The sequence below is a fragment of the Sceloporus occidentalis genome, unplaced genomic scaffold, assembly GCF_023333645.1.
Source record: "Sceloporus occidentalis isolate IW3139 unplaced genomic scaffold, rSceOcc1.0.p SCAF_27, whole genome shotgun sequence".
NCBI classification, from domain to species: domain Eukaryota; kingdom Metazoa; phylum Chordata; class Lepidosauria; order Squamata; family Phrynosomatidae; genus Sceloporus; species Sceloporus occidentalis.
Window position 1 is genome coordinate 62,560 of NW_028317007.1, and position 20,592 is coordinate 83,151.

Here is a 20,592-nt window from a genome sequence, read left to right on the forward strand (position 1 = left end):
TCTCTCTGTAACGCTCGGAAGCAGCACAGCAGTGTTGCCAAAGCAGTCACAGCGAAAAATGAATGGATCTCTCAGGCAAGCTCTGGTCTTATAAAGGCGCCTTCAGAATTCAAAAAACAGCAGCACAGGCATTGGACGAGACCCTTAGCGTTACGTCACAAGAGTGAGCTGATTGGACAGACGAGGATCAGCTCACTCCTGTTTGAAATTTTGGCGGTTGCGCGGCAAAAACGAAGACGATCACGAAGAATCTTCGATTCTTCGTGATTGTGAGTCTTCGTCTTCGCCTACGGTTTGCCGGCACTGTATTCTGTTCTACGTTCCTTCGGAACGAACAAAAAAACGGCCTCTTCGTGCTCGTTTTCATGTTCGCCCGAAGACGAATGCACAAGTCTATTAAATCTAGGAATGAGACCGTCTTAGAAGAGAGTTCATGAGTGAATTTCAAATTATATGGATTGTCATTCATATAACCGATAAACAGTGGTACGGAAGACACATCTCCCTCCCAAATGAATAGGAGATCATCGATGTATCTTCCGTACCACTGTATAGAATCTAAAAAAGAGTTATGAACGTCAAAAATATAGATATGTTCCCAAAAAGACATCGTTAGATTTGCCAATGAAGGGGAATGTCTAGCACCCATACTAACACCACTACATGTAGATATGTGAATATGTAGATAAACCTAACCACCTATGTTTGGTTAAAAATAGTTTAGGTGTTCCCACCATGTCATATAAGGCAAGATGTTTCACTCCACTGTGATTATAAGGGAATACCAGATTTCAAGTTTTCTGAATTACAATATTAGTGTTGTTTTTATTTAATTACATGCTTAAAATGTTCCTGCCAGTATGTGGGACACACTCTAAGAGCGCTCAAAGAAAGGATAAGGGAGCAACTAGGATAACTAGCAATCCTACAGTATCTGCAGGAAGTAAACTAAAAACTTATATGTTTGTAATCAATCTCAAATAAAATTCTTCTCTTATCAAGGCATCGAGAGGATACAGAATTCTCTACAAGGTGGTGACAAACAACACGTCACCTGAAGGGAATCAACTCTGAGTCGGATTTAAATAAACATTTTAGACAAAAAAAATTTCCCCACATACTGATTGACACTAAACATTTAGTTAATATTAAAATCAGTATTGCTAATTCTGTCAAACATTGACCTTAAATCGATACTCTGCTAGAAACATTCCTCAGAGTTTTTGGTCCATATTGACATGATGGCATCATGCAGTTGCTGCAGATTTGTCGGCAACACATCCATGATGCAAATTTCCCACATCCCAAAGGTGCTCTATTGGATTGAGATCTGCTGACTGTGGAGGCCATTGGAGTACAGTGAACTCATTGCCATGTTCAAGAAACCAGTTTAAGATGATATGAGCTTTGTGACATGGTGCAAAATCCTGCTCGAAGTAACAATCAGAAGATGGATACATTGTGGTCATAAAAGGATGGACATGGTAAGCAACAATACTCAGGTAGGCGATGCTCAATTGGTACTAAGGGGCCCAAAGTGTGCCACGAAAATGTCCCCCACACCATTACACCACCACCAGCCTGAACCGTTAATACGAGGTAGGATGGATGCATGCTTTCATGTTGTTTTCATCAAAGCCTGACCCTGCCATCTGAATGTCGCAGCTGGAATCAAGAATCATCTGACTAGGTAGCGTTCTTCCAGTCTTCCATTGTCCAATTTTGGCGAGCCTGTGCAAATCGTAGCCTCCGTTTCCTGTTCTTAGCTGAAAGGAGTGGCACCCGGTGTGATCTTCTGCTGCTGTAGCCAATCTGCTTCAAGGTTCGACGTGTTGTGTGCTCAGAGATGGTATTCTGCATACCTTGGTTGTAATGAGTGGTTATTTGAATTACTTCTGTCATCTCGAACCAGTCTGCTCTCTGACATCAACAAGGTATTTTCGTTGATATGTGTAACAGGTTCACCAAGAGTAACTCCCAGAGATCACCCAGATGTATCCTCCTGTTGTCCTCGGAATAACTTCCAGCACCAGCCAGCTTGCACACCTTGGAACCCTGCTATGTGTACCCAATAAGTAGACACAACTACCTTGAATTGAGTACAGCAGGAATGAACAGTTTATTCTTGTAAAACATAGACTCATATAACCACAGAACTTTATTAACATAAATCAACATTGATAAATAGGTACATGTAGACAACCCAACCTTTAATCCCCTTTAGCTACTGAATCTCCCCCTGGCAGGAATCCTGTTAATGGATTAGTTTGCACAATGGAGTTCCTGCCTGTTTGGCAGCCAGGCTGGAGCCATCTTTGAGTACCTTGGGGCCCTGTATGACAGGTCATTCTGTCACAATATGCATCTCTCCTAGGTTTTTAACAGTGTATAAATCTTCACTTTTACCTGTCAATGGTTAAAAACTCATGAGCACATTTTATCCCATCACAATCGATGATAACATCAGGTAATTTGCATTGTAGATATATATATATATAATTTCCTACTTCCTGCTCTTTGTGTGAAAAATAACACCTTAAATGTCAAGACCACCAGTGCATGGTCCAACCAATCAAATTACCTGTACCTACACAATATAACATGTATATGGTCGAATACTAATATTTGTCATTCTTAGCTTCTGGATTGTCAGATATTTTATCATAGAAAACATGTATTCCATATATTCTGTACTTTACATGAACACAAAATGGAGTCAGATCCATTTTATTTTACTTAATCATGTAGTGATGATTTCTTTTTGTCCTTGTTCCCTCTATAATAGAGAACAAAGGAGTATTCATGTATAATGATGTTTCAGCGTATATATGATACAATTAATGTTATCTTCCATGAGAAAGTTAAGGAGTAGACGCTGCATATCTTTAGAAATGTAACTTGGAATGGGGGATACGTCGTAAGACTACCAAGGCCTGAGTTACTATCTAGGAGGTAACACCTGGCGATTAGGGTGACCAAGGATAAATTCCAAACACATATGTAATGGTTTTAAATTAATTCTTAGACCAGAGCGTCTCTCACAGGTAAATTAAGAAATTACAACGGTGTAAATATGAGTAGAAATCCTAATTTTAATGGGTAAAACCCACCGTTATGATTGGAGAATTCCAATCAAGAGGTGGAGGCTATGATAATAAGCTCTGTTTTTAAGCTTATGTCTTGGATAATTAAAAAAAAAAAAAGAAAAAGGAAAAGGACGGACTTATTCACCAAATTTACCCCAGAGAATTGGAATCTTAAGATTCTGGCACCATATTTCACTCTTGGAGTTACTTTGAGTTCTAACCTATATAACTGGTAGAAAGTTATATTCTTTTCCACTTAATTTCTTGCCAATGAACCTGGATTAATTTCCACAAGGACCGGTGGGACAACAGCAACAAGTGGTGGTAATTATAATTGTTTTATTATTCTGAATAGAGATGAATTTTGTCTTCTTCGTATAGAATTCCCTGTTTCTGGGAAGTACTATATTGCATTATTGTATATGACGGCTTGTGAGACTGCAGCTTATAACCCGTGATAATAACAATAATGAAAAGGTATTTTTACCTGTAGATGAAGTTTGACATCATTTGCATCTATTAGAAATTTCACTAATACTCGTAGACATTATTAAATTACTTTTTAATTTGTCATATTAGTTAAACTAATACAAGAGAAATAGTGATATCTCTATTACTGCCCGGATTATTATAAATTTTCGGTTGCTGAGTGGACTGGAAATTAATTGTGTGTTAGACTCATAAAATAACAATTCATATTGATAACTATCGATAATATATTGTATTTGAATTGATTCATTTTTGACATGGTTTAAGAACTTTGTGTTTTATATTATGCACTGTGTGACTCATACATAGATTTTATAAATTGTATTCACAATAAATAAATATTTTTGATTGACTATCGTGGCGATATCTATCTAATTTGAATTATAATTTTCGGCGATCTGAAAGAATTTAGGATCGGAGATAAAATCTAGGGTATCTCCTTAAATTAATATTGTGGATGTGGTACTACAATATTTGGTAGCGTCATTATTTTGTGTGTGTGACGAAATATTGGTTTTGCCTATTTTGTCTCATTAATATCCCTAACATAATTGGAGGCACTGCTGAGATATTTCACGTAAAAGAATAATTCTAATTATTGATATACGGTAATTGTTGTCATTTTCGGTTGTTTCACATAGTATATTTTTGGTACTGTGTATTGTATACTGATCAGTGCATAAAACATGTCTGTGTCCAGCAAATCGAGTGTTACTTCTAGTGAAGATGTTTTGATGTCTAAAGCACAAATGCTGGTACATGTTAATAACATTAAACAGGATATTATGAGAGGTTATCATAAAAATATGAAAATCAAAGAGAATTATGGAGAGTGGCTCCAATCCCTTAAGGATGAAGTACAAATGACCCTAATAAATGAATGGTCTGAAGGATCACCCTTGGTTGGAAATTTGAATGCTATTGTTCAAACATCTGATTTGAAGGAGAGAGAAGGGTTAATCTTTTCATCCTGGCCCTATTTCTTTGTATTGGCTTCTCAGTTGTTGCGAGATCGTGAAACTAGAGAAAAAGAAGTGTCTAGTCTCCAGAAAGAGTTGAATGCTTCTAAAGCAGCCCTGGATCAGTTAAATGATACCCAGGCAGAGTACAAACAGTTGAAACTAAAGTTTGATGAATTGACTGATAAGCATTTTGCACTTCATGGCCAATACTTTGATGCTAAGAGCAGGGAAACGGATTGTCAGTATGATCTTCATAATTGTCATAGGGAGATACGAGAACTCCAAGCCCAATTGTCTAAACAGGATAGTGTGCAAATGCCTAAGCTATCTTTGTATGGTGAAGGTGATGAAGGGGTTAAAACCCACACCACCGTAACAGAGTCTACCGTTCTGAGTTTAAGTAAGCAATTACAAACTCTACAAGAACAGATTAACCAGGTGGTTTCTGTCCAATCACAGCGGAATCAGAAGATTAAATGTTCTGATACACGCGATTCCTCTGACTCTGATGAGAATCAGGAGAGTGATAAAAGTGATAGTGAATCTTCCGTTTATTCAGAAGGTCATGTTTCAGGTGAACCCTCTGTGATGTTACAAGGTGCCAATACGGCCAGAACACACAGATCAGACGGGCGCTCCCGTAACTTTAAAGGAGCAGTAAAGGGTACTAAGAAATTACCCGTACCTGTCTATGATGCCCCTAAGGTAATTAAATTCCTTAAGGAGACTGTTGCTGAATTTTCTAAAAAAGGCGCAGCTAATATTGCTGATCATTTAGAATCATTTGAAAGGGCAATGCAGTTTTTGGGAATGGATGATGACTCCAACAAGAAACACTATGTGTCGTGGACTTTTTCAAGTCATCACAGACATTACTTTGAAGGTTTACAAAGTATGCGAATCCTATCTTGGTCTAAAATGAAATATGAGATTAAGATTGAGTTTGGACAGTATAAAACTGTCTCAGCTGCTAAAAAGGCTGTGTATAATCTGAAATGTAGGCCTCACCAAAGTCCTAGAGAGTTTTTAACTGTTCTAAAGAACGCTTATTCTCTTACAGAACGTAAGCCCAGATATGATTCTCGAGAATTCCGTGATCTTTTCTTCTATGCAATGCCTTCTCCAATTCGGACAAATCTTGCTAGAGATTATGATAGCGATTGTTCATTAGATTGGCTTGTTAACGAATGCATGACGCTGTATACAGTACTGCATGCCAATGATGACTTGCCTGATAAAAAGAGTCAGAAATTTCATGGACAAGAGGTGGCAGAAACCCAAGCCCATATGGGATTAGAATCACAGAAAAAGAGAAGCTATGCTGAGGTGGTTAAATCCCCAAAACCCCAGAAACAGGAATCGGCTACAGCCTCACCTGTTGTCAGGCCTAAAACACTTAATGTGGAATCCCAGGATAACAAAGGAAAAAGTCCTACTGCCAAAAAGAATCCACAGTGGAGGAAGGGTAATTCCCAGTGGAATAAAAACCCTCAGGCAAGGAGGAAATTTTACAGGACTAATCGGGACAGATCCAGTCAGTCTGAGTCTGATAACTCCCAACAGCCTCAGCCAAATAACTCCAAACCTAATAGGCAGTACAGGAATGGGAAAAACAATTTACGTCATCATGTAAATCAAATGAGTGACCAAATCAAATTGTTAACGGAGCAAATGACTAAATTAAGTCAAACTATGGCTACAGCGACTACCAATCCTTTTTTAGGGGCAGGTCCTGCCACAATGCCAGCTCCCCCGCAATAGATCATAATAAAGTTAAAGCCGATGTGGCAATGCAGGGATGGTTATCAGATGATATAATTCCTAACCCTGTTTTACTTCCAGATCCTCATTATCTATCGGATGATTGTGTTATTGATGGTAAAACCTATGTGGTCCCTCCACTTTTGGCTAGGGGGGACGTGTCTGTAACTTTATCTTCTATTTTGCAGCCAGACCAAATGAGTCTGCAAGCTAACTTGTCTTTAAAAGCACCTAGTTCCCAGGAGCCGACTCTGAAGGAGTTAACCGATGAGATGCCGACCGCTAGTAACAGCTTGAATGCTCAAGATATTCCTGAGAAAGAAGAACTAGTGGGTAAGGATGTGCACACATCAGTACAGGTTGGAACTACTGCCGTGACAGGTAACGTATGGAAGACAAGTAACATGTTGACACATTCTAAGTTCTTATGTGAACTAGAGGAATATGAAGGAAGATATTATGTCTCTGTAAATGTACAGGATTCATTACCACATCCCTTCATGGGGTTAATTGACACTGGGTCACAGGCAACTATATTGTCAAATGTGTACTTTCAGAAGGTAATGGACTTAGCAGCGGAAAAGCCGAAGCTAAGAGATTTTCCAAATACTCTATTGAGTGTTGGAGGTAATTCCCTTCATGTCGTAGGTTCTACCTGGTTAAAGTTTACCATAGGTAATAAGACCTTGAGACACCCGGTAATAGTGGTAAATCTCCCCTATGACCGATTGATTTTGGGTATAGATCTACTCAGAAGACTTAATGTAATCATAGATTGTGTGAATGGGATTGTATGGTCACAAACCAAAGTACCCATTCCATATGATAAGTCTCATCAGCAATCCAGGCGTAATTGCCATGTGATTGAGGAAAGACCGGACTCAATTGAAATTCATTTTAGGAATAGTCAGTCATCTGATGTTACTGTTTTGCAGGTTAATGATTTTATTTCCCCTGCAGATGATCATTCCATAAAAGTTCAACCGGAAAGGATCCGAAATGTATCTCTGGAAGGCGATGTTCTAACCATTTCTCTTCACAGGAATTATGTGGAATCTGTGGAATCAGCAGGTCATGTGCAATTCCTTGACAAAATTGAAAGGGTTAATAACAATTTACTTTTTCCTATTCAAGTGAATGATCTAGGGAGAAGTAAGAATGCCAAGCTAAACTTGGACATCGAAAACAGCTATATCAGCAAAAGTCTGTTAAAACAGATCGCTAATCCTAAAATGATCCGGTATCTTTCTCCCCAAGACAGGTGGATCCATAATCTGGACGGCGAATCGGATAGCCATAATATTATTGCAAAATGTTTGTTATCCATTTCTATCGGAAATAAGACAGCCAAACATTTGTTTCTGGTGTTGGACGAACCTCGTTACCAGATTTATGTGGGAAATGATGTCATACATCGCTTTGCTATCCATCTAGATCTGATTAATTCTAATCTTTGGACCAGATTAAAAGGCGATCCTTGTGAATTTCAGGATGAAGATGAAGCACTGAAATCGGCACAGTTATTGCCATATGCAGTCAGTGTTCAAGTACCTGAAGATGTAACCATTCCACAAGGGAGTAGTAACTTTCTTCTACCCATACAGGTTAAGAAAGGCCAGAGATTGAGAAATCCTAGTGCATTTATCTGTTTATTCAACCGGATGCAGCAGCTAGGTATCATGGTAACACCTACACCAATGGTAAATATTCATGGAAACCCTATTTATGTTGTTATAAACAACATTGCACCTCATAATATTACCTTATCCAAAGGTACTGTTGTAGGTTTGGCATTGGATTCAGAATATTATACTTTTGGATTCCAAAATCATGTTATAGGTCTCATTCCTGAAGAATACCTGACAGAAGAACAAATAGTGGAACAAACGTTTAATTCTATTCCAGAAGGTTTATTCACTATACAATCTGTTTATCCTTTCAGTATAGGTGAAGGTTCGTGCAGGATTGAAGAATCCTCCATTGTCTTTGACCACCTAATTGATGAACAAGAATATAATGACCAAAAGAAGATCGATCCACCTGGAGAGGATCTAACCTCTAAACTTGAGGAATCCTTTGAAATAGGTCAACCTGAAGTTTTTCCTGGATTTCAGGAAAGGGTGGAAGAACAGATATCCATGGCTGATGCTTGCGCTAATGACAGCGAACGTCAACAGCTAAGGGAAACCCTAATGGAGTTCCAAGAGATCTTTGCCAAAGATTCTTATGATTGTGGTTTTACTAACCTCCATGTCGCTAGGATCCAGACTGATCCCGATCTACCACCCGTATGTATCAAGCAATATAGACTACCTTTAGCGTCCTATGATGCGCTACAGGATATCATTCGGAATTTAAAGGACCGTGGTATTATCCGTTTGGTGCACAGTTCGTATAATAACCCCATCCTAGGAATTCTGAAGCCTAATGGTCAATGGCGTTTGTGTGCTGATTTAAGACAGCTAAACAAACGTGTGTATATGTCTGGATGGCCTGTACCCTACATAGACCAATACTTGGTACAAATGCAAGGATCCAAAATATTTACTGCCCTAGATTGTGCCCAGGGATACTGGACTATTCCGGTACACAAGGAAGACCAATACAAGTTGGCCTTTACATTTGGAAAACAGCAGTATACTTGGACCCGGATGCCTTTTGGTTACATAAATTCTGGTCATGAATTTGCTGTATTCATGCATAAAGTTATGCCTGATGCATTTGAAAGGGGAACCTTGGCCTATGTGGATGATATCTTACTTAAAAGTACATCTTTTGATAAACATATTCTGGAGATCCGACATGTTCTTACTCAATTAAGAGAGGCAGGAGTTAAACTCTCATTACAGAAAGCCCAATGGTGTCGTACCAAAGTCAACTTCCTTGGACACGAGGTAACTTCTGAGGGGTTAAGTCCACAGAAGAAGAAAGTTGAAGCCGGTCTGAATGCCAAAACTCCTACCAATGTCAAAGAATTAAGATCATTTCTAGGAATGATTAATTATTCCCGTAAGTTTATTGATAACTATGCAGAACTAACAAAACCTCTTTTACAGCTGCTTAAGAAAGACGTAAGATGGAACTGGGGGGAAGCCCAGGACAAAGCCATAGACGAGCTGAGGAGAAAACTCACTCAGGCACCCTGTTTGGCATATCCGGAGGGAGGTAAGCCTTTCTGGAAAAACCGAATTTACTAATTTAAGTATAAGTGCGGTTTTGTATCAAAAACAGGACAATCTGAACAAAGTCATCGCATATGCAAGCAAAACCTTGTCACCGGTTGAAATGAAATTCAACAACTGTGAGAAAGCTTTATTGTCTACAGTATGGGCATTACAGAATTTTCGGAGCTATATTCACGGCGAGAAGATTATTGTAGAAACTGCTCACCAACCTCTACAATATTTGCAGAGCGACAGGATACGAGACGGTAATCTTTCTAACAGTAGAATTACTGCATGGACTTTATTCTTACAGGGATGGCCGTTAGAAGTCCGTTATAATCAAAATAAGAAGAATGTAGTTGCCCAAGGACTAGCAGATCTACATGATTGTGCTGCTCTACCTCTGGATGATAACTCCACCGGAGATGATTTCCTACAGGAACAATTACTTTCTCCGTATAAAGCTTATGACGAGGAATATTGTCGACCATTATCATGTGTATACATAGATGGTTGTTCATATCATATCACCATTGATAATGAACGGAAATTGGTTGCAGGTATTGGAATCACCTGGACAGGTGATTATCCAAATATATCTGTAGGATACAGCATTGGTCCTAAAAGCAGTCAGATAGCTGAACTTTGTGCCGTATATAAGACCATTCAAATGGCAATTGAATATGGTGTTAAAGAATTTGTTATCATAACCGATTCTAACTACGTGCGCAACAGTTTTGTCGAATATCTGCCTAGCTGGAAACGTAACCAAATGCTGAGAAGTAACAACAAACCTGTGAAGCATGGTAAGCTGTTTTGTAAGATTGATGAATTGGTAATCAAACATGATTTGACCATTTACTGGAAGAAAACCAAAGGTCATTCTAAGATACAAAGTATCGATAAAGAAGGTAATCATTTGGCTGATTCATTAGCAAAACAGGCAGCCATCAATGGAGAACTTTTTAACATTGATGATCTTACTGGATCAATTCAGATTGAAGCCATAACTAGACAGCAAGCTAGAAATGAAGTGGACCTTAATGTTGCACAATGGAGTCAAGAATTTCCCAATGAGGATTTGATCACTAGTCAAAAGAACGATCCAGTTATTGGTCGATTTTCTGAGTATATAAAAGATCCTATTGCCAATCCTATCACTGATGATGATTGTAAGGATAATGAGGACTTGCGAATCTTAATGAGATATAAAGTCCAATTCAACTTAATGGATGGATTGCTGATCAGAACATCCAAACATGGCATACAACAATGGGTAGTTCCTACCACCTTTAGAGGTTTAATGTTGCAACACGCACATGATGCACCTACATCTGGTCATCGTGGGGATAAGATCACCTACGAAATACTGCGTGATTATGCCTATTGGCCACATATGCTAAGAGATGTGCAAACTTATTGTCGAGGATGTTTGATTTGTCCGCAATTCCAACCTCATGCTCCAACTCATCGTGTACCACTTCAGAAACGAGGAATGTCTCTACCTTGGTCTGACATACAAATCGATTTCATAGGACCTGTAACTAGATCCTCAAGAGGTAACAAGTATATGTTAACTGTTACATGTATGTTCACCAAATGGGTAGAATGTATCCCATGCAGAGAGAACACTAGTTCTGTGTGTGCAGCACTACTAATTAATCATATATTTTCCAGATTAGGCCTTCCTCAGAGAATCGAGTCAGATCGTGGAAGTCATTTCACAAGTGAAGTGATGACAAAAATGTGGAAAATCCTAGGTGTGAAACGCAAGTTACATATCGCCTACCGTGCAGCTTCTAGCGGAGGGGTAGAGCGTTATAACCAGTCCATAGTAAATATACTCAAAAAGTATGTGAAAGAATCTGGCAAGGACTGGGATGTTAAATTGCCTTTAGTTCTAATGGCTATTAGAGCTACACCTAGTACCGCCACTAAAATGTCACCTTTTGAATTGATGACAGGCAGGAAGATGGTTTTACCACAACATTTGCTATATCGTACATCTGATCATAATTTGATCAACGCTGCAACAACCCATCAGTATGTTGAAAATCTACGTAAACATCTTCAACATGCATTTGCTTTTGCACAGAAGAATCTAGGAAAAGCAGCAATCAGTGCTAAAACCTACTATGATCTGAAGACTACTAAGAAAGAATATGAAATCTCCGACCAAGTTTATCTGTATAACTTTGCACGAAACCAAGTGAAGGAAAAGAAGTTTCTACCTTCTTGGAAGGGTCCATATGTCATAATTGACAAGATTTCACCAGTAGCTTATAAGATCAAGATTCCTAAAGATGGTGATTTTGTTGAAAAATGGGTTCATATTAACCAATTGCGTTCTTGTCATCCCAGATCTCAGTTAAGAATTATAGATAATGATTCTGAGTTAGAAGACTGAACATCGGTGTGGAATCAGAAGAGCCAAACCAACAATGTGGTATCGTATACAACTTGAAATGTGTTGTTATGTTACAATTGGGTATATCCATATCATTAATTTCCATACCATCCAGCAACTATATTAATATTGATAGGTAGCTTGGATAGATATGTCGTAATGTTATGTGATATTACAAGTACGTATACTCATACTATTCTTCTTTTTGAATATTAAGACAAGGATTCAAGTTCTGAAAGATGTCCAAGAAGGATGTGGCGATTGTCTGGATCGTACTACTACTGTGTCACGAGATGGGATGGAACCGATCGCAGAGCCTGGACCATCCTCTGGCATCATGATCCAAGAAGCTCCTGGATTCATCCTTACAGAAAAGAGGATCCTAACACAACGTGTGTTTGTCAGCTTAGACCCGAAGATCTCCATCGAAAAACAGTACAACGTTTCATCGATGCAGCTCCCTGAATTAAAAGCCTGGTATCAGATGCATCTTGAAAGAGCACAAAGACGCGTTCAAGAAATTTTGGAACAAGCCAGGAAGCCGTTTGTATCGAGCTCCATTACAATGAATCATTGAGCTAAAAGATTCCTTGTTGCCTTAATTGTTGCCTTGGTATGTACAGCCATAGGTGCAGTCGTTGCAACCGGTATGTCTGCCGCAAACTCTGTTTCTGTTCAAATTTTGGAGAACGAAATTCGAGGCTTAAAAGGAGAAATCAATGCTATTCATCGGGAAATGGAACGACAAAGAGAGTATCTAGTAGACTTAATGGTTATGGTAAATGATACCATTGTAACCACGAATATGCATTCCAAATTAATCTCTCACTCCATTAATTTGCACCAAAGTCATGAACAATTCAAACGTGAACTTTTGTTTGTGCACGACCCGATATTATTCCACACACTTTCATTTTTGGACGAAGTGCAATCTGGAATGACTGATTTAACCAGAGGACACATTCCTTTATATTTTGTTTCAGAGACATCGTTCATAAAATGATTACTAAAGTGGATGTTGATAAAGAAAGTTTTCATTAATGACTTCTCTTACAGGAGCAAAAGTGTTCCAATCTGTGCATTATACCCCTGCAAGTCCCATGTCGGACAATATGATTTGAAGTCGTTAATATACTATCTGACGTTTGTTTAGATCATTCTAAAGCAAACTGGACTTTGCTTTGTCATAATCTAAAGGGGGGATTATGTCAGATATTTTATCATAGAAAACATGTATTCCATATATTCTGTACTTTACATGAACACAAAATGGAGTCAGATCCATTTTATTTTACTTAATCATGTAGTGATGATTTCTTTTTGTCCTTGTTCCCTCTATAATAGAGAACAAAGGAGTATTCATGTATAATGATGTTTCAGCGTATATATGATACAATTAATGTTATCTTCCATGAGAAAGTTAAGGAGTAGACGCTGCATATCTTTAGAAATGTAACTTGGAATGGGGGATACGTCGTAAGACTACCAAGGCCTGAGTTACTATCTAGGAGGTAACACCTGGCGATTAGGGTGACCAAGGATAAATTCCAAACACATATGTAATGGTTTTAAATTAATTCTTAGACCAGAGCGTCTCTCACAGGTAAATTAAGAAATTACAACGGTGTAAATATGAGTAGAAATCCTAATTTTAATGGGTAAAACCCACCGTTATGATTGGAGAATTCCAATCAAGAGGTGGAGGCTATGATAATAAGCTCTGTTTTTAAGCTTATGTCTTGGATAATTAAAAAAAAAAAAAGAAAAAGAAAAAGGAAAAGGACGGACTTATTCACCAAATTTACCCCAGAGAATTGGAATCTTAAGATTCTGGCACCATATTTCACTCTTGGAGTTACTTTGAGTTCTAACCTATATAACTGGTAAAAAGTTATATTCTTTTCCACTTAATTTCTTGCTAATGAACCTGGATTAATTTCCACAAGGACCGGTGGGACAACAGCAACAAGTGGTGGCAGTGGCGACTCTAGAAACAATATATAGGGGGGGCACACAAGATATCACATTCAAACTGGGGGGCATTCATAATTTCCAAAAATAATGTGCTATGGAATTATACTTTTGTTATTGGGCTAAAATAATACTTGATCATTCAACATGGGAAGCCTGAAGCCACAATTGAGTGCAACTAATCCTTGAAATAAATATTATAACACAATAAATAACTTTTCCACTAAATGATTTCAGGGCCTTGAACGTTTTGTCCCCTGAAGTCACTACAACTTCAGGAGGGCATTTTATCTCTGGATAAATATAAATTAAATAATTCCTACTGTAAGTAAAGTGCCAGGAACAGATGACCAAACACACACACCAACACAGGCTCTGTCACACCAACACCCAGACACACACCAGGACAGGCTCTGTCACACCAACACCCAGACACACACACCAGGACAGGCTCTGCCACACCGACACCCAGACACACACACCAGGACAGGCTCTGCCACACCGACACCCAGACACACACACCAGGACAGGCTCTGCCACACCGACAACCAAAAACACACACACACATCAGGACAGGCTCTGCCACACCCACATCCAAACACACACACACACCAGGACAGGCTCTGACACACTGACACCCAGACACACACACCAACACAGGCTCTGTCACACCAACACTCAGACACACACACCAACACAGGCTCTGTCACACCAACACTCAGACACACACATACCAGGACAGGCTCTGTGACACCGACAACCAAACATACACACACACACCAGGACATGCTCTGCCACACAGACACCCACACACATCAGGACAGGCTTTGCCACATCCAAACACACACACACACACACACCAGGACAGGCTCTGCCACACAGACACCCACACACACCAGGACAGGCTCTGCCACACTGAAAACTGAACACACAGATCAGGGCAGGCTCTTCCACACCCACATCCAAACACACACACACACAGACAGGCTCTGACACACTGACACCCAAACACACACCCTAGGACAGGCTCTGCCACACTGACAACTAAACACACACCAGGACAGGCTCTGCCACACCAACACCTATACACACACACCCGAGGACAGGCTCTGCTACACTGATAACCAAAAACACACAAACAGCAGGACACAATCCACGTCACAGACGTCTGCATCAGGATGGATTTTTCACACTGCATTGTCGTTTATACCCCCTTAGTGTTTTTGCCCCTGCTGCCCATATATATTAATATTAGCCCCAGTTGCCGATAGCAGGTATAGATCAACACATTAACACACAAACCAAGCTTTGCATGGATAGATCAAATGAAATTCACCTGTGATCTCAGCACTGAAGATATATATCAAATAAACAGAATCAGACATACAAATCCTGTATTTGCAGGTATACAGTAGTATATAAAATGTAGCATTGCAGGTATAGATCAAATAAATACATGGAAACAGCATTGCAGGTATTAATCAACTGAATAAGACATACAAACACTGTATTTGCAGGTATACATAAATAATGTATGGAAATATATAGATATGGATCTACAGAATAACGCAAAAACCCAGGTAAAAATCAATTGGAATTCACATAAAAACACGGCATTAAAAGGTATATTTAAAACCCCCTAAATTACATGCATAGATCACAGGTTGCGCACCCCAAAGCCGGCCCTGCCGTCCACACTGCCCACACAGCAATCACACTCCTATCATACCCAGGCAACCAGTAAATGCTGGTACCTAGGCATGATGGGACTGTGCTTGCTGTGATTGCTGTTAGCAATCACACTCCTATCATGCCAGGTCAGCCAGTACATGCTGGTACAGGGTGGCTGTAAGTGATGTGCAGACCCCATACTGCTGGCAGCATCAATACACAAGGGGGGCAGCTAGCTAGGTTTTAGCATGTACTGGCTGACTTGGCATGATAGGAGTGTGATTGCTAACAGCAATCAAAGTCCCATCATGCCTAGGTTCCAGCACTTACACATCCAACCAGTAAATGCTGAAACCTGGGCATGATGGGACTGTGATTGCTGTTAGCAATCACACTCCTATCATGCCAAGTCAGCCAGTACATGCTGGTACAGGATGGCTGTAAGTGATGTGCAGACCCCATACTGCTGGCAGCATCCATAGACAAGGGGGGCAGCTAGCTAGGTTTCAGCATGTACTGGCTGACTTGGCATGATAGGAGTTTGATTGCTAACAGCAATCAAAGTCCCATCATGCCTAGGTTCCAGCACTTACACATCCAACCAGTAAATGCTGAAACCTAGGGATGATGGGACTGTGATTGCTGTTAGCAATCACACTCCTATCATGCCAAGTCAGCCAGTACATGCTGGTACAGGATGGCTGTAAGTGATGTGCAGACCCCATACTGCTGGCAGCATCCATAGACAAGGGGGGCAGCTAGCTAGGTTTCAGCATGTACTGGCTGACTTGGCATGATAGGAGTGTGATTGCTAACAGCAATCACAGTCCCATCATGCCTAGGTTCCAGCACTTACACATCCATGCTATCACACACTTCATTCACAGATTCATTCCCTCAATCATACATTCTCATTCAAACTCCCTCCCCACCCCCTTACCTGCACTGCAGCTCCTTGATGCCGCTCACAGACTTCAGCAGAGGGCGCGGCCTCCCTCTGCGTTCTCTGGTAAAGCACAGAGGAAGCGGGACTGGAGCAGAGTCATGTGATGTCACGTGAACTCTGCTAGGTTCCGCTTCCTCTTTGCAGTACAGAAGACCCTCCCACAGGTAAGTAGCCGGGCTCGAGGTGCGGCCCGCGTAAGATCGGTTGCCTTGGCTGCCGATCTTACTCGGGCCGCACCCTCTCTCTCCTCGGCGTTTAAAAATAAATTAAAAAAAAGAAAGAAAGACGGGATCAAAATTTAGCAGGGGGGCAACAGGGGGGGCAAAGATTAACCTAGGGGGGGCAATTGCCCCCCCTTGCCCCCCTTTAGCGACGCCACTGAGTGGTGGTAATTATAATTGTTTTATTATTCTGAATAGAGATGAATTTTGTCTTCTTCGTATAGAATTCCCTGTTTCTGGGAAGTACTATATTGCATTATTGTATATGACGGCTTGTGAGACTGCAGCTTATAACCCGTGATAATAACAATAATGAAAAGGTATTTTTACCTGTAGATGAAGTTTGACATCATTTGCATCTATTAGAAATTTCACTAAGGCTAGGTTTCCACTTGGTTTTTTTATGCTAAAAACGCCCATAAAAACGCCAATAGCGCCACCTGGCGTTTTTTTAGTGGAAAAACGCAGCAGCCAGATGTTAGCTGTTCTTCAATAGGAAATCGCAGAATGCCATATCCACTTGGCGTTTTTTTGTTTGGCGTTTTTTCAGTCCTCTTTGGCGTTTTTCTGCTTTTTTGGGCTCTGTGGAAGTTTTTCAAAATCGCAGCATGTTGACACTCTGGCGTTTTTTGCAAGGAAATCTTGGCATTTTTCTCCAATAGAAGTCTATGGGAGAGAAAAAACGCCATGAAAAAGCCATGTGGGTTTATTGCCTTGGCGTTTTTTATGGCGTTTTTTCCACAGTTACAATGCAGAGGACGGACCCAGTATCTGTGTGTCCTACGAGAAATAGGCTGGAAACAAACAGTTTCACACAAAACAAAGTTCATATTGAATTCTACACCATTTGGAACAAACATGCCATTACAAACAAACATACGCGACACATTAACTGGATCCTGCGTGCCAAAAGCAACAGCAAACAATTTGCACCATCATTTGGGGCCAATCTTCCTAGAGGAGCAGACATTCGGAATAAAGCATGCCTTACAAACCACAGAAAAGAGACAAAAGGGTCCGCCGGGGCGTTTAAGTAGAACTCTACCAAGTAAATGACATCAGGGGGCAGATACTTGCCATTTATCCTAATCCCTTTTAGCTGGGTGAAACTTCTAACTTGTAAAGGCTGGAAAAACTGCCTAAGGTCAAAAAAAGCAATTTCCACAGAAAGGCTAAAACGCCAGAAAAAACTCCAGAAAAAAACGCCAAAACGCAGAAAAATGCAGTGGCAGTTTTCTTGGCGTTTTTCATCAAGAAAAAAAACGCAGGACAAAAACCCAAGTGGAAACCTAGCCTAATACTCGTAGACATTATTAAATTACTTTTTAATTTGTCATATTAGTTAAACTAATACAAGAGAAATAGTGATATCTCTATTACTGCCCGGATTATTATAAATTTTCGGTTGCTGAGTGGACTGGAAATTAATTGTGTGTTAGACTCATAAAATAAAAATTCATATTGATAACTATCGATAATATATTGTATTTGAATTGATTCATTTTTGACATGTTTTAAGAACTTTGTGTTTTATATTATGCACTGTGTGACTCATACATAGATTTTATAAATTGTATGCACAATAAATAAATATTTTTGATTGACTATCGTGGCGATATCTATCTAATTTGAATTATAATTTTCGGCGATCTGAAAGAATTTAGGATCGGAGATAAAATATAGGGTATCTCCTTAAATTAATATTGTGGATGTGGTACTACAATATTTGGTAGCGTCATTATTTTGTGTGTGTGACGAAATATTGGTTTTGCCTATTTTGTCTCATTAATATCCCTAACAGGATACAATATCCTCCAACAATTCACCATGCTGTGAAGGTAAATTTATGAATCTGTAAGAAGAGGTTGGATTGCATATGAGGTATGCAACCACTGAGCATGAGGTAGGTTGTCCCCTCTCAAATTGTGATGCTCCACCGGAGCTCTTCAAGGCCAAGAAGATTTGAGGCTACAGCCTTGTATTGCTTTATATTTACATATCTGTAAAGGTACCCTATACAAACATGTATCGACCCTCTGAAAGGTGTATATTTAGAAAAAAAGATAGCGCCCAATGGATGAAGATTAATCGGGCTTGGGGAAAGTGCTGTCCCATGTGCCAAAAGTCAAGAAAGAGATTCCTTGCTGTTCACAGAAAGATAGAGTGCATCATGGTATTGGGGAAGTGAGGAGTTGCCCTTCATCATATAAGGTTCATAATATGTGAATAACACCTGTAGATTGGGGTAAGACATCAATCCATACAAACTTTACATACCAATGATATCAATAAGTTTAAAATAACCATATTTGCTCGATTATAAGTCAATCCTAATTATAAGACAACCCCCCCAAATTTGAATATTACCGTATTTGCTCGATTATAAGAAGAGGTTTCCTTCAGAGCAAGTGCTCTGAAAAATACCCATTGTCTTATATTCGAGGTCATCTTCTAATCTCAAATAGAGGTCTGACTACAAGACTAAGATCCAGATCTCCCGCAGTGCTGCAGGGGACTGGGATCCTCCTCTCTGGCAGCCGGTGAATGTCTGCACGATGCATGCAGACAACCTCCGCTGCTACCCGACACTTCCGCTGGGGCTTCTATGATGGAGCACTGGCGTGACGTGATCTTCCAGTCATAGGAGCCCCTGTGGAAGTCCTGGGTAGCAGCGGAGGTTGTGTGCGTGCCTCACGTAGACGTTCACCGGCTGCCAGAGAGGAGGATCAATGCAGCGCTGCATCACCCAGAAGTCTACCGGCTACCCCCACTTGACAGCAGGGCATCTGGAGCACAGAGGAGAAGTCTAGGAATGCATTGGTAAGTCGGGGGCATATATGGGGGAATATAAGGCATTTCAGGGGGAAGATTGGCAAATAGGGGGAATAGAGCATATCTGGGGGGCAGGGTGGTAAATGGGGGATATAAGGCATATCAGGGAGGCAGAGTGGCAAATAGGGGATATAAGGCATATAGGGGGGCGGAGTGGCATATAGGGGTAAAGTGGCATATGAGGGAGGCAGAGTGACATATAGGGTGTAAAAGGCATATCTGGGGGACATAGTGGCATATAGGGGGTATAAGGCATATCAAGGGGGGCAGAGTGACATATAGGGGGTATAAGGCATATGTGGGAGGCAGAGTGGCATATGGGGGGCAGGTTGGCAAATAAAAGGAAATAAAAACTAAAAACGCATTTTTCTCAATCATAGTTTTTATTAAATATTAAAACATAGTTTACATGAATTAATATTTACTAATACAACTTTTTTTCTTGTAGGGTAGTTTTATATTCAGGCTTTTTTTTCTAAATTAATATTCAAATTTTGGGGGGGTCATCTTTTAATCAGGGTCATCTTATAATCAAGCAAATACGGTGATTTAGAAAAAAAGAAAAAACTTGAATATAAGACTACCCTATAGGAAAAATGATTTAGTAGTAAATATTAATACATTGCATTTATTTATAAAGTGCCGTCAGTAGAACAATTTAGAAACACATACAATAACAAGTCTTGCGAGCTTACAATCTAGTTGGTGGTTGAGGGGGAAGTGAGACAATAGGAGAGGACTGCTTGGATGGGGATGAGTTGATCTGGTTCCGACGATGTGTTGAAGCTGTTGATTGTTCAGATGGCTTGATTATGATGGGTTATGGTTGGGAGTAATGGGAAGGAATGTTGTATGCTTCCCTGGACAGGTGGGTTTTCAGAGAGGTTTTGAAAGTTGCGTATGAGGCAGAAAGTCTGATGGAAAGGGGAAGGGAATTCCACAAGAGGGGTGCGGCGTGGGTGAAATCCTGAATATGGGAGTGGGAAGAGGTAACAACAGTAGAAGATAGCCGCAGGTCATGAGAGGAGGAAAGGGGGCAGGTAGGGGTCTATTTGTATAGGAGGATAGAGATGTAAGAGTTG